This window comes from Gigantopelta aegis, chromosome 9 (assembly GCF_016097555.1).
Source record: "Gigantopelta aegis isolate Gae_Host chromosome 9, Gae_host_genome, whole genome shotgun sequence".
Classification (NCBI taxonomy): Eukaryota; Metazoa; Mollusca; class Gastropoda; order Neomphalida; family Peltospiridae; genus Gigantopelta; species Gigantopelta aegis.
This window is the reverse complement of record NC_054707.1, coordinates 72,217,410-72,233,829: the sequence shown is the minus strand read 5'-3', so window position 1 is coordinate 72,233,829 and position 16,420 is coordinate 72,217,410. Positions and strand designations below refer to the sequence as shown.

General features: G+C 34.8%; 1 non-coding gene across 1 annotated transcript; it reads right to left on the bottom strand.

Annotated features, from left to right (window-relative positions):
* Positions 1-6,551: 6,551 nt before the first annotated feature.
* On the bottom strand, positions 6,552-6,623 carry Trnap-agg. Its single transcript has one exon. It is a non-coding gene; the product is annotated as a tRNA-Pro (tRNA).
* Between the last annotated feature and the right edge of the window lie 9,797 nt (positions 6,624-16,420).

Genomic DNA, 16,420 nt, shown 5'->3' with positions numbered 1-16,420 from the left:
CTACTACTACTACTACTATTTACTACTACTATTATATTATTACTACTACTGCTACTACTTACTACTACTATTACTACTACTACTACTGCTGCTATTGCTGCTACTACTACTACTTCTACTACTGCAACTGCTACTACTATTACTACTGGTACTATTACTACTACTACTACTACTACTACTACTATTACTACTACTACTACTACTACTACTACTACTACTACTACTACTACTACTACTGCTGCTACTACTACTATTACTGCTGCTACAAGTACAACTACAACTACTACTACTACTACTACTACTACTGCTGCTGCTGCTGCTACTACTACAACTAGTATTACTATTACTACTGTTACTACTACTACTATTACTATTACTAGTATTACTACTACTACTACTACTACTACTACTGCTACTACAACTACTACTGCCATAACTACTGTTGCTGCTATTGTTGCTGCTGCTATTACAACAACTACTGCAACTGCTACTACTACTACTATTACTACTACTACTACTACTGCTACTACTATTACTGCTGCTACTACTACTACTACTACTACTACAACGACGACGGCTACAACTGCGACTACGACTACGACCACTACTACTACTACTAATAATAAATATTCACAAACTCTCGAATCGCCGATACTGGGTCAGACTTTCTATATACATTTTTTTTTAATACAACCTTTTTTCTTCCTTTTTTTTTCAATTAAAAAAAAAAATATATATATATATAATACCTGTGTCAACAATTGCTCGACTGGGTGAGAAAAAGCAAGCCACTTTCTTGTGACGGCTTGAACACCCGGTTCAAGTTTTATTTGAGCGAGGTCGCAACTCCAGTCCTAGCCTCTTCATCCGTTTGTATCAGCGATCGTAAACGTATACAAAACGCGATAGAAGCCGCTGTGTAAATGCAGTGGTAAACCGCGAAATCATTTTGTTGCAGTATGAATGTAGCGGCCCCGGGAATGAACTAAAGAGTGCTCCGCTTGTTTGACGCAAAGGCCAAAGGGATTTAACAGATATGACAGCGGGGGCAATAACTTCTGTAGCACACTGAATGTATACCCAACAGAGTACACGTACAAAGGGGGCACATTAAAAGACTCCACATCACCTTTTATTCTGTTTGTAATACAATGGATATGAATAGAGAAACAAAATACACACACAAGAAACCGAAACATAAACCACCGAAAACAATCTTCAGTTAAATTTAAAGGCATTGACCGTAATTTTTAAGGCAGTGTAAAATATATTAAACTACTAGTATAATTATATTGATTGCAGCTTAAACTATCAATCTTGGCAAACCTAAATGAGTTTCTAGTTATGATGATTGTAATAAGGAAATGTTTTTATTTAACGACGCACTCAACACATTTATTTATGGTTATACGGCGTCAGACATATGGTTAAGGACCACACAGATATTGAGGGAGGAAACCCGCTGTCGCCACTTCATGGGCTACTCTTTTCGATTAGCAGCAAGGGATCTTTCATATGCACCATCCCAGACAGGATAGCACATACCACGGCCTTTGATGTACCAGTCGTGGTGCACTAGCTGGAGCGAGAAATAGCCCAATGGGCCCACTGACGGGGATCGATCCCAAACCGACCGCGCATCAAGCGAGCTCTTTACCACTGGGCTACATCTCGCCCGCTGATTGTAATAACTGCAAATGTATTAACACATAAAAAACAGGTACGTATCACGGCACAAAGAATTTTAACAACAAACTACAGTAGATTTGTTAAAACTACAAGACCATTATTACTTTTAAAATCATATCTCTGGTTAGGCTGAGTAAAATGCGGCTCAAAAGTTGTGACTATACATAAGCATATGACATAACTACTTAAAGTTAAAGTTTGTTTTGTTTAAGTACTAAATCACACTGAGTAATTAATCATTGTCTGTTGAATCTCAAACATTTGGTAATTGTTGACATTTTGTCTTAGAGAAGAAAGCCGCTGCCTTATTTTCATTAGTAGCAAGTTTTCTTTTATATGCATCATCCTACAAATATTTTCGTGCTGAGGTGTCGTTAAACATTCATTCAATCATTCATTCATTCATTCATTCATCCATCCTACAAATAGAATAGCACACACCACGGCCTTTGATACACCAGTCATGGTGTACTGGCTGGAACGAGAAATCGTCCCGTGGGTCCACCGACGTGGATCGATCACAGACCGATTGCGCATCAAGCGAGTGCTTTACCCCTGGACTACGTCCCGCCCCACATAAATAATGACTGTAAATAGTGACAGTAAATAGTGACAGTTAATAGTGACAGTTAATAGTGACTGCAAGCTAAACCCTCATCCATAGTGTCAGGAATTTAACCGTGTTACTGACATTCAATCCCATATCATTCAGTCCCAGACATTTCATACAAACAGTACAATAGGAAAGTAGTGAATTACGTTTGGTATACAATGCTGATATTAAAAAAAAAAAAAAAAAAAATGTTTTATTTAACGACGCACTCAACACATTTTATTTACGGCTATATGGCGTCAGACATATGGTTAAGGACCTGTGACGGAACATGCTCTTAATTTTGTTTTCGCCTGTGGCGATATTAATTGTTTTAGAGGGCCGTGTGCCGTTCCAATATGCACTTAAGCCTAGGTGGGTAACTTGTTACGTAATACCTCCACGCGACGGTCGTCGAGCTTTTTCTAATACACACCCAGCCGAGGTGCGGAGGCCATGTGGCCAGTAGTTACGTAATACCTCCGCGCGACCATGGAATCTCTAGCGAACTGGCGACAGTAAGTCTGACCATCTAAGAAAAATATGCCGGCGTGGCCGCTGTGGAAATATCACTTGATAGGGGGAGGACCACGATGTTCCCCCAGACGATATTCTTATTTTTATGATAAATAGCTAGGGTTTTAGAGATATCAGGCGTGCGCTACAACAGCTTGCTCTGAATGTGCACGTTAAATCCTATGACATGAGATATCAGGGAGAAACATAGGAAGGCTTCCAGGGATCGCTGTCCGTCCGGACTGGTAATTATATATATTCTGCTCTGTGTATAGACGGTGCTGCCGGTCATCTGACGCAGTATACTGTAGGCTCACTGTACTAAATAATTATTAAGGCTTAGCCAGTCATCTTAGAGGACCTAGGTAAACTGTAGGTTATTGTCTTTATTGTGATAGGTACCAGTATTAATTCTGTGTTACAAGGTTATTGAATGAGTAGTTAGGGTTAATTAAAAATTAACCAGTTAGGAATAGAGTTGTAATTCCTTTATTAATTAAGTTCCCCTGGAAGCGTTTCTCAATTATCACACGTTATTGAACGAGTAGTTAGGGTTAATTAAAAATTAACCAGTTAGGAATAGAGTTGTAATTCCTTTATTAATTAAGTTCCCCTGGAAGCGTTTCTCAATTATCACACGTTAGTGAACGAGTAGTAAGGGTTAATTAAAAATTAACCAGTTAGGAATAGAGTTGTAATTCCTTTATTAATTAAGTTCTCCCGGAAGCGTTTCTCAATTATCACACGTTATTAAACGAGTAGTAAGGGTTAATTAAAAATTAACCAGTTAGGAATAGAGTTGTAATTCCTTTATTAATTAAGTTCTCCTGGAAGCGTTTCTCAGTTATCACACGTGTGGGTGTTGTGTCACGGTGAAGTGATTAGCATGTTGTGTAAACTAGACACCTAGAGATTAACTAATTAAGTGATCAGCTCTGGGTTGTTATTATTTGTTGTTGTTAATTAACAGTTGTCAGCGTAGGTTAATACAGATTCCAAAGTGTATTGTGTTTTTGTTGTGTTTTCTAGTGAACTAAACGTGCTATAATAATATATACTTTATATAAGATCTTATCTCTGATCATACCTAGACGAGCCAGCGGGTATAACTGCCTGTTACAGAGAAATCTAATAGATATACAGTTAGGAGAGATATTTGGACAATCGTGTTTCATTCAGTTACCGGTATTATAGGATCCCCGTGACAGGACCACACAGATTTTGAGAGGAAACCCCCTGTCGCCACTACATGGGCTACTCTTCCGATTAGCAGCAAGGGATCTTTTATTTGCGCTTCCCACAGACAGGATAGCACAAACCATGGCCTTTGATGAACCAGTTATGGATCACTGGTCGGTGCAAGTGGTTTACACCTACTCATTGAGCCTTGCGGAGCACTCAGTCAGGGTTTGGAGTCGGTATCTGGATTAACAATCCCATGCCTCAACTGGGATCCGAACCCAGTACCTACCAGCCTGTAGACCAATGGCCTGCCACGACGCCACCGAGGCCGGTCATGCTGATATTACGTCCCTTATTTCTTTCCATCAGTATATTTCGAAATGTTCATCGCCTTGTTCAGTTAAATAATAATTTAAGAAAAAAACTATTCGTTTACAACATATGCATCAATTATAACAATGCGAGTATTAACATCAGTGGAAATAAAGTAACACTGTTACTGATTACCATACTATTTCTGGGTAATCAAACTATTTTTGAAAAAATAAAGAACTTAGAAATAGAATTTGGTTGTAAAAGTGTTAGGTGTGTGATACTATTTTTTAAAAATTAATTGCCCTACATGGGGTGAAAGTCAAACGTTTAAGATCCAAATTCAAACCTGGCTTTGTTTACGCAATATTTGAAAGACAAAACCTTTATTGTAATAAGAATTTGTATCCCAGCTATCTGGGCTGTCTGTCCAGGACAGTAGGTTAGTTGTTAGTTAGTTAGTGGTTAGTGAAAGAGAAGAGGGTGTAGTGGCCTTACACGTACCCATTGAGCCCTGAAGAACTCGCTCTGGGTTGGAGCCGATAACGGGTTGCGGACCCTGTACCTACCAGCCTGTAATCCGACCGCTTAACCACGACGCCACTGAGGCCGGTATCCCAGCAGAAAGCAGAGTCCAGTGGATGTTTTCACAATGGCGTGACTGCTACCAAGAAGGGAAGGAAATTTATATATATATTATATATTCTTATTTATCCTATAACTTACCCATACTATCCATGTCATAAACCCATTTGATATTTATTATTATTATATAAGATTTAATGAAATGTCTTAAAATATCAATGAAATAAAAGTGTTATCAGTCACTCAGTGACAATAAAACATCTTAGAGTGAAAATTTCACTATTTCATTCTAAAATGTGTTATCGTCACTGTAGAAAGTGTTATCTTCACTGTAAGAAAGCCGGAACTATTTTGCTGCTGGCATTTGAAAAATAAAGGTAAATTGCCAAATGTTATATAATAAATAGATAATTTTATGTTTTGTTTTGTCAAATATGATTTATATCTCATTTGGTGAAGTTTGCAATCATATCACACTCGTCGAGTAAGCGCGACTCGTGAGATATGATTGCAAACTTCACTCGAAAACAAAAACATGAAATATCCTCTATTTATTAACTCGGTTAATACTGTTTTGCTGTCATTGAGTCATTTGTTTACAGCCAACAAGACTTGTATACCTGAGCGTAACGTTTTGATGCGATTTAATTGAAGTGCGTGACGTCAAACTACATTTGTGCTAATTGCGATGAGGCGGTTTCAGAACTTTGATTTACTAAATATCGAATTAAAATGGTATTTTAGAAGTGTTATAGGATAAAGAGAATTCGCTACACGTGTTTTTGTAATGTAATCAACCTCGTCTAGTTGATGGTATTTGTCTCGGCAGGTCCTGATTAATGTTGATATTTTCCATATTAAAAAACACTCGCGACGAATTCACTATTTATTCATAAACATGCAATTTATACACATCACAAAAAATTAAATACAACAAATGGACAAATATATATCATATATTTTTGAATAGAATAATTATTTCCATGTGAGTAAGAAACTGTTGCGAGTAAATGTTTACAAAGTGCTGTCGATAAATGCTACTAGGTATTCTGCGAATATTATTTAAAGAAAAATATCCCAGCCAAAAATGAAATGCCAATAGTTCTCGTCCAACTGCAATTCAATATTATACAGTATGTCATTATATTATTTTAACCGCTCCTTTCTACTGCAAGGCCCTGTAGTTGCATAGTACTTTTTTTTCCTACCACACATGTATTTGTCACTTGTTTTCTAATTAGAAATGTTTGTAAATACCTTCATCATCAAATGAAAAACAAACAAACCAACCAAACAAACAAGCAAAACAAAACAAACAAAACAAAACAAACAAACACACAAATAACAGAAAACAAACAAGCAAAACCAAAACAGAACAAATAAAGAAGAATTATGACCAAAAAAAGAAGAAAAAAAGAAGGAAAATGTTTATCAATTTCGTACTGCACTGTATTTTAAAAGTAAGCTATATTCAATAATGTGACGTTTAAACATTCCATTTTGTATTGAAGATATAACTAACATATGACAAATGATGTATTGGCTAAATCCAGTGTTTTGATATCACTCTTAAAGTGACAAGTGTTCTTTTATTTATACACATTTACCAAGTTGCTAAACCAGTTCTGTTTTAGTATAATAAACAAAAAAACCCCAAAAAACTAATTAAAATATAGGGCTTGTCCGGGATTCGAACCCGGGACCTCTCGCACCCTAAGCGAGAATCATACCCCTAGACCAACAAGCCGTTGCGTTTAATACTTCTACATAAGCCAGATATATTTTTGTTTTAAATAATAAAAAAACCCACATTAAAAAGCTTGGTTTGTTTAATGACACCACTAGAACACACTGATTTATTAACCATCAGCTATTGTATATCAAACAATTGGTAATCTCATATACCAGTCGTGATGCACTGGCTGGAAATAATAACAAACTCTGGATTATGTTTTTTAGTATTCCATCACGAATTTAAAAAATGTATAATATATAATACAACTACATGCACATTGAATGAATGAAAGAACGAACGAACGAACGAACGAATGAACGAACGAACGAACGATCGAAAATAAATAAATAAATAAACAAATAAATAAATAAATTGATTAATTAAAGAAATAATTAGACATATGTTAAATGAAACTTTCGTCAATATACGGAATAAATATATAACAAATAAAGGAACCATGCATATAACAAAATCGAATGAGAACCATCCGTCCCGTAATCTCGGCTTTTAGAAATGGTCAAACAGTCTTACCCACAAAAAGAATATCAAACGTTGAGCGAGATTCAACTTCATAAATATACTTTATGTTTTACTTTAAACAGAACTAAGAGTCCCAAAATGCAATGTTGTGAATTAATTAAAACTATAATATTTATCTTTAATTTTAAGTAATGTTATCAGGCGGTTAGTAAAATTAATAATATTAATAATAATAATAATAATAATAATAATAATGATAAACAACAAAAGGATTGGGTACAAGTTATCCAACTTACGAGATCTTCTTGTAATTACAACCAGTTTATTTACTGACTCCAATATAACACTAACAACTGTGTTACTCATTTCAACAGATGGCTACTGAAAATTAATAATAATAACATTATCTATACATATAGTGTTGTCAAGGCACATCTAACATTTGCGAGAGCGGATTTAGGTGGGAACCCAAGGGGCCGGAACCAGTATTTTTGTTAAAGTCATTAACTTTGACTTTGCATGTGACTCTTATTTATTAAAGCTTTACTAAAGTGTTTTTTATTTTTTTTATTTTTTTTTAGTATCCCTAATTACTTTTAAGAAAACCATACCCACCATTTTTGTGCACATGTATATATTGTATATATATATATTTGTTTTGTATTATGTTTTGTATATATTCTGATGAGTTGTAAAACTTAAAACTAATAAAGAATTAAATTGAACTATTACACCCCCAATTACCCCCCACAAAACCGCTCCTGACACGAAATTGCAATGCATCTCCAAGTATAAAAGTATTATTGTCTATAATATAAAAATTATGTTAAATATAATCACAATAACTAAATAAATTAATTAATTGACTGTTTTGAATATTTAATCTTCTAATTTAATAAATTATTATTTTTATATCTTTTATAATTCTAATGATTAACACATAAGACACACTTACGACAATTGGAAATTTGCTTTTCTTCTGTATTGTTTGCGACATTTAATCGAATAACGTCTTTCTTTTTACATTTTATGTCTACAGTGTCGTCAAGAAAATAACTATTTTCCTGGTTATCCCCGGCCATCGGACACAAACTAACAAAAATAAAACCCCTTGCACGTGCGGAGGTCAACTGAACGTTAGTGCGCGCGGACACGTGCCTGTCAGAAGACCCAGTCTACACCAACACGAAATCAACCAAATACAAACTCTCTTTATTGACTCTGTGCTAATTTAATAAAAGCCCTTTTATTGACAGCATAAAACAAAATTGGATCCTTGCGCCTAAATAGAGATTTCATCATGGTTAACTAACCCAAAAGATCAACTTTATTCGGCATTTGATGCCCATTTCCGAGGACTAATTGTTCAGGCGGTTGGCAATTTGCTTTCTTTTACAAGAGCGCGCGCATCGGATATTGGCGGGAAAATGCTAATTCTTCACGAGGACACATTGAACACCGAAACAGCTGCGAAAAACAATCTGTGTCAAAACCATGTGATGTATTTAATGAAAGTCTGATGTTTCTGTAACGACATTCAATTAGTTGAGAATTCAGATTCGCTTCTCTTTGAGGAATTTATATGGTCTTCTCTCCGTCGATATCGATGATTCCCCGGACGGGCGAGCTTGTCTACAATTACAATGAAGGCATTTTGCCCTCCAGGCTTTAATAAGCTCCGTGTTATTGCCAGGCCCGGAAGGGTTTTGGTAAATCAAGAATTAACTTAAAGCTTGAGATTTCTTTACTCTTAAAACAGCCAACATTTATCACCACAACTCTCACATCCACGCTTAAACAATGAAATAAAATAAATAATTCCTAATAAAAACCAGAGTATATTCAGAAAATGAAGCAACAGAAGTATCCCACCTCTAAAACACAATAAAATAAAATAAAGTAAAAAATAAAACGAAATAAAATAAAATAAAATAAAATAAAATAAAATAAAATAAAAATAAATCCTAAGCAAAACCAAAACTACCAAACAACAATAATAAAATAATACCAACTGACATAAACAGAAGCAACGAAAGAAAACAATATAATACAAACAAACACAACTTGTAATTCTATATTTATGTTTAGCAGACCTTTGCCGCTCATATATAAAACATTAAAAAAAATATTTGTTTGTAGATATATGTATGTGAAGAAAATGAAGTGGGTGCCACCATTAGATTATTCACAATATCACACGAACAAACAAACACATAAACAAATAAACAAAATAAACAAACCAAAACACACAAACAACAACTTGTAATTCTACAATTTATTTCTTAGCATCTACCTTTGCCGCTGATATGTAACAATTTTTTTTTTTAATATTTGGTGTGTAGATATAATATTATGTATGTGAAGAAAAAGGATGGGTGTCACTATTAGATTATTCACAGTATCACATCAACAATCAAACACATCACCCCCCCCCCCCCCCGGGGAAATAAAACCAACAATTGGTAATACTATATGTATTTCTTAACAAATGTTTACCAGTCGTATGTAGCAAACTGTACATGCATGTATTTGGTGTGTAGATATATGAACGTGAAAAAAAGAAGGGGTGCCACCATTAGATTACTCACAGTATTGTTTTCTTTGTATTAATTGTACTATATATATATGTACACATTAAAGTCACTGATTCTGTTTCCAAATGTATGTTTCTTTTTTGTTTGAGCTACAACAAATATCAAAGCGACCTCTACTCCCCCACCAAAAAGCAAAACAAAAAAAAATAAACAAGAAAGAACCATTGAATTTGCTACAATTGTTAATTTAAGCATAAAGTGGTAAATACAATGCAGTTTAAAGGTAAAAAGCTAATATTATCTCTCTGAATACTTAATACAGTCAGTCTTTTTTAAAATAAATTCTACAGTTGCCCATCATTTCTGTACTAATTGTACTAATAAATACTCCACACGAGAATCATACAACTTAAGATTTTTACCTCCATAAATCATCTATATATATTTGGACTTATTTAACGATATTAATAATCAATAACATGCCTGTGCCAAAACTACCCAAAAACTATCAGTACCATATTGAACAAGAAATGACATCTTTCGTTTTGCAATTTCAATTAAAGAATATAATATCCTGTCGATCATAAAAGGCTATATTTTGGATGGAGTGTAGTTGGCATTATGTATAAAGCAATGGCAAAACACTAAACGAATTATTTTAAAGCGCAATTCTACTCTTATTTTAAAGTGCAATTTGACTATTATTTTAAAGTGCAATTTGACTATTATTTTAAAGTACAATTTGACATTTATTTTAAATCGCAATTTGACCATTATTTTAAAGCACAATTTCACTATTATTTTAAAGTACAATTTGACATTTATTTTAAATCGCAATTTGACTATTATTTTAAAGCACAATTTCACTATTATTTTAAAGTACAATTTGACATTTATTTTAAATCGCAATTTGACCATTATTTTAAATCGCAATTTGACTATTATTTTAAAGTGCAATTTGACTATTTTTTTAAAGTGCAATTGGACTACATCAAATGACAAGACTTATATTTTTGTCCTACAGATATACTTCACTACATTTATGGGTATCTTTGGAATGTAGTTGTGTTTTCTTACTTTTTTATCAATACATTTTCTTTACATTTGAAATGCATTGCGGTCTCTGTAAATCAAAACTAACAAAGTCGAGCAGACAGTTGGAATCGGTGACTGATTAAATACCAACAACAACGCACGTGACATCATGCCGTCACGTAGTTATAAATTTATCATTTTAACAATAGACCCTTTTTTATCAGGCCACGTGCACAGACAAATAACGCTTGCCCCGAAAATGGTCCCTCGTAAGCCAGCGCCATTTCTGTGATTCATTTCGTTCTAAGTTATAATGATGCAAATCTTAGTCAAACGTTTCTGTTTGGAAAAGCAATGTCAATTTCGCGTTCTTGTCAATTTCGACTGCCGCGTTTCATCTCCATTTCATTCCGACTCGTCGTTGGGAAACTAACATTATTTTATCATTACGAGAGTCATTGACACTTGATTTACAACTCCGGCTTTCCCGGAATAATATGGGCGTTATCGACCCCTGGTTATGGACAAAAATCCACTGTTGGTGCCGCAAGTGTTGTTTTATTGAGGAAAGCGGTTATTGTTTCCGGAAACTGTGACAAAATTCTGCATCCTGTTTATTTCCTATACAAAATGTATATGAAATATTTAATTATTACTAAACACTAATTACAAAATTTACTATATTGACAAAAACTAAGTTTTTTTCTTTCACCTAGCTAATAAAACAAAGTAAATGGAAGTACTATGACTATTATAATACTGCCGTGTTTAGCAATAAATCTAAATTAAACATTGAAGAGTTTTTACAGTTTTATGTGCTTTTCCTTATTATATAATATATATGTTTTACTTTTGTGTCTTCCTCAAATCCTGCACTCCGCCCTAAGCCCACCCCTTCCTCAAACCCAAAGAAAGCATTACATCAGTCTTGTTGCATTAAAAATCCGTAAGACATACCCAACGTATAAATTAATATATTTAATTTTTTAAATTTTAACTGTTGTTCTTTTCTTTTCGAAATTTTTTATGTTTTTGTTTGTAATGTGAACGTAAAGCTTTCCATCTCGTCTCTAATGACTAACAACATACAAAATAACAACGAAGTTCTTAGTTGGTTAGATGTTGTTATATCAACGTCAACAAGGATAGTTACAGAAATACACGTTACAGAAATACATGTCTCCAGAACAAGGCGCATTGCCATTGGTAGATTAAATGTCGAAACATTAAAATTAAATTTTACTGAAACATTAACAGTAATTTACTAATTGAGAGATGTATACACTAAGCCAGTGAAAACAAAATTTCACAAATTGCTTGACTCAATGTTTAAACTGTTTTTAAAAGGTAATTAAAAAAATATTATAAAATTTCATTTTATAGAACATCAAAAAAGTAAATTTTTGTTTTAATGTCTTTATGTATGTCACGTGCATAAGGTGATACATTAGTAATATAAGTTGTTTGTCTATCGGGTTGGTTGTCTGTTTGTCTGTTTGTCCTTCAGTATTGGTACATTAATACTAGTAGGGCAATTTCTTGTAAAAACACCAAGTGACGGCAATTTTAATTTTAAAACCAATAACCCGCTCACCCTATTAATTTTAGCTTTTTAATATGCACGTTTTAATGAAACAAAGCACCAAACAGCTTTCTTTGCGAGTGGTCATATATACATTAATATCCCTACAACCGACTTGATTTCTCAGTATCGGTAGTAATAGAACATAGTACATTCCGAACACTCTCTGCTCCGAAGTAACCAGACCAGAGAAGGGATTTTAACTTGAAGTTTCAACTAACCCCAGCAACCTTTCTACAAACTGCTGCTACAATGGCAATTTAGGGCTTAATGATTGGAATGGAGTTCAAATATATATATCTTTGGTTTTGTCTGCCCGCTCTATTTGCGACTAATTCATTTCATGTTTAGGCCTGACGCGATTTGTTTTTTTAAAGAAAATCTTTTAAAATTCTAATTGTATTTTTGTTTTTATTATGATTCATTAAATATAATTGTTTTGTGTTTAGTTTTGTTTTTTCTTTCTCTTCTAATTCAAATTGTAAATTCCATATCCTTATTACCCCACCAATCCCACTGTCCTGGACACATCCACCGGGATAGCTTAGAAGATGTGCCCAGGACAGTCGTGCTTGAACCTTCAGTGGCTGTAAGCACGAGTCAAATGGTTGATTGATTGAAGGGGCGTTTGTTTAAAGGGACTATCATAATTATCGGCGACTGTTAAGATGACGTCGAACAACAGAGACATAACGACTGTAATTACATATTAAATATATTTTTGTAAATATAATATTAGTATTTGCACTAGGTAAAACTTCATTTCATTTCCTATTATACATGTGTGTGTGTGTATATATATATATATATTTTTTTTTTTTTTTTTTTTTTTTTTTACCAAATCCAGTTTGAGTTACTTTACAAATATAATGACGGTCATTTAAAACACATTTGATATACAGATAATAGTATTCTAAATAAGAAAATATATTTAATATGTAATACTAATCGTTACAAAATTGTATTAGTCGAAGACATCTTACAATACAACAAACCTGTGTTATTAATTATCGGCTATTGAATGTCAAATATTTAGTAATTTAGACAATAGTCTTGGAGAGGAAACTCGCTACATTTTTCCATTAGTAGCAAGGGATATTTTATATGCACCATCCCACAGCCATGATAGCATATACCACGACCACGATATGGTTAAGGACCACACATATATTGACAGAGGAAACCCGCTGTCGCCACTTCATGGGCTACTCTATCCGATTAGCAGCAAGGGATCTTTTATGTGCACCATCCCACACACAGGATAACACATACCAGTCGTGGTGCACTGGCTGGAGCGAGAAATAAACCAATGGGTCCACCGACGGGGATCGATCCATGAACGACCGCGAATCAAGCGAACGCTTTAACACTACGATAGGAAAAGTCGATGAACGATAGAAAGTCCTGCCACACCGTAGCCCTAATTCAGTTATATACATGTACCACAATATGGATGACAAGTTGAATTTGGAAACTGCAGTTGGTTGAACACTTTTTTGTTTAACGACACCACTAGAGCACATTGATTTGTTAATCCTCAGCTATTGGATATCAAACATTTGGTAATTTTGACATACAGTATTAGAGAGGAAACCCGCTATATTTTTTCCATTAGTAGCCAGGGATTTTTATATGCACCATCCCACAGACAGTATAGCACATACCACGGCCTTTGATATACCAGTCGTGGTGCACTGCCTGGAGAAATAGCCCAATAGGCCCACTGACGGCGGCATATTAACAAAGCTTCGAGGAAAGAAAGAAGGAATCAATGGGTATTTGGTCAAGTATACCGCAAGAGCTTTTAAAGTACGGCTATTTGGTTTGTAACATGATTTGTTTTGTTTTTTACTTTAGTCGATATAGAGAAAGAGGAGAAACCGGCTATCGCCATATAGGCTGTTCGTTCCAATAAAGTAGCATTGGATCTTTTATATGCACTTTGCCTTAGACAAGACAGTACATACCACAACCTTTGATTACCAAAAACTCCCGATGGGAGCCGGTACCAAGATGCAAAGTCTGTACTTAACAGCATTTTAGTTTTATAACAGAGCATTACGTACCGCGGCTTTTAATATACCGAAGGAATGAAAGCGGCCAAGGTAACAAAATATTAATTATCAACTTAGGTTCAGAAAAAAAAGATTAATATTAATCTCGGTTCAGTACTACTGTCAATACATTAAAATGACAGACCCTAGTTTTTAAACACTAAGGCGTACGTTTTTTAAAATTAAAATCAGACATTACTTTTATTATGATTTTATTGTTTAGAGTATCCGTTTCCGTTCATATGAAGTGTTTCTCGTCAACCTGGTGTTTCTGGTACCACAAAATACCTTTGAAAAGTAACGTTTATTGAGACGAGCTCTAGTTTATTTTAAAGGCTATTTTCCCATTTCTGCGTCAGACTCTAATTCCACCCTATTGTAACTTTATCCAAATGTGTTACAGGTTAATAGATTAACCAAACTTATTGTCAATTTGCACGCCTTGAAAATATGGTGTGCGACTTTAAGTCCTCTCGAATACTTATGACGGAATAACAGAAGGTTAGACCCCCAGAGGCTAGATTGCCGTATATCAACATATCCTACCAATTTCAGCTTCATTAATTTGATACATTTTCTTTATTCAAAGAATATATATTTTTGTTAACAAACAAATGACAGACAACATAATATCACTGTTAAAAGGAGAATCGAAGTTTTTAGAACACGGTCTTGGATATTAAGTTCTAAAACTGTACTGTTGTAATCTCTAAAATAAAATGGGACGGGATTTACTAGCTCAGTTGAGTGCTCGGTCGAGGTGCTTGCGTCGCAGGATCAAACCATCTCAGTGAATCCATTTAGCTTATTGTTTTTTCTCGTTCCAACCAGTGCACCACAACTGGACAAAGGCCGTGGTATGTGCTTTCCTGTCTGTGGGAAAGTGCATACAAAAAATCCCTTGTAATGTAGCGGGTTTCCTCTGATGACTGCGAGTCAGAATTACCAAAATGTTCGACATCCAATAGCAGATGATTCATTAATCTATGTGCTCTAGTGGTGTCGTTAAACAAACCAAGAAACTCTAGAATAAAACAACAAAATCTATAACATACTTTTAATACTTTTTTATTAGGTGAAATGACTCATGCAGGTGTGTAGTAATAAAAACAAATATTATGAACATTTGGAACATCTATCCCCAATTATTTCATTCCATTTCAACTTATTTTCGTGCTTATATCCAAATAAGGTTCAAGCACACTGTCCTGGGCACACACCTCGGCTATCTGGACTGTCTGTCCAGGACAGTGGGTTAGTTGTTAATTGTTAGTAGTTAGTGAGAGAATAGAGGGTGTAGTGGTTGTTAAAACTCGATCTGGGTGGGAGCTGGTACCGAGCTGCGAACCCTGTACCTACCAACCTTATGTCCGATGGCTTAACCACGACCTCACCGAAGCCGGTTCTATTCACAAAAACCGGCCTCGGGGGCGTCGTGGTAGGCCATCGGTCTACAGGCTGGTAGGTACTGGGTTCGGATCCCAGTCGAGGCATGGGATTTTTAATCCAGATACCGACTCCAAACCCTGAGTGAGTATTCCGCAAGGCTCAATGGGTAGGTGTAAACCACTTGCACCGACCAGTGATCCATAACTGGTTCAACAAAGGCCATGGTTTGTGCTATCCTGCCTGTGGGAAGCGCAAATAAAAGATCCCTTGCTGCTAATCGGAAAGAGTAGCCCATGTAGTGGCGACAGCGGGTTTCCTCTCAAAATCTGTGTGGTCCTTAACCATATGTCTGACGCCATATAACCGTAAATAAAATGTGTTGAGTGCGTCGTTAAATAAAACATTTCTTTCTTTTTTGTATTCACAAAAAGCAGCTGTACTACACTACGGGAGTGAACTCGTTACCTGTTACGTTATAAGGACATAATGAGTTATTTCCCTTTGATGTCCTTTTAAACGGCAGACCAAAATGGTTAATATTTTATGAAATGAGTTATAATTAAATACAAAATTGATAGTGAAGCTTAAAAAATATCAATAAAAAAGTAAACAACAAAACAACAAAAACAAACAAACTGATAGTGAAGCTTAAAAAATATCAATAAAAAAGTAAACAACAAAACAACGAAAACAAACAAACAAACAAACAAACAAACAAAACAAAACAAGCAAATT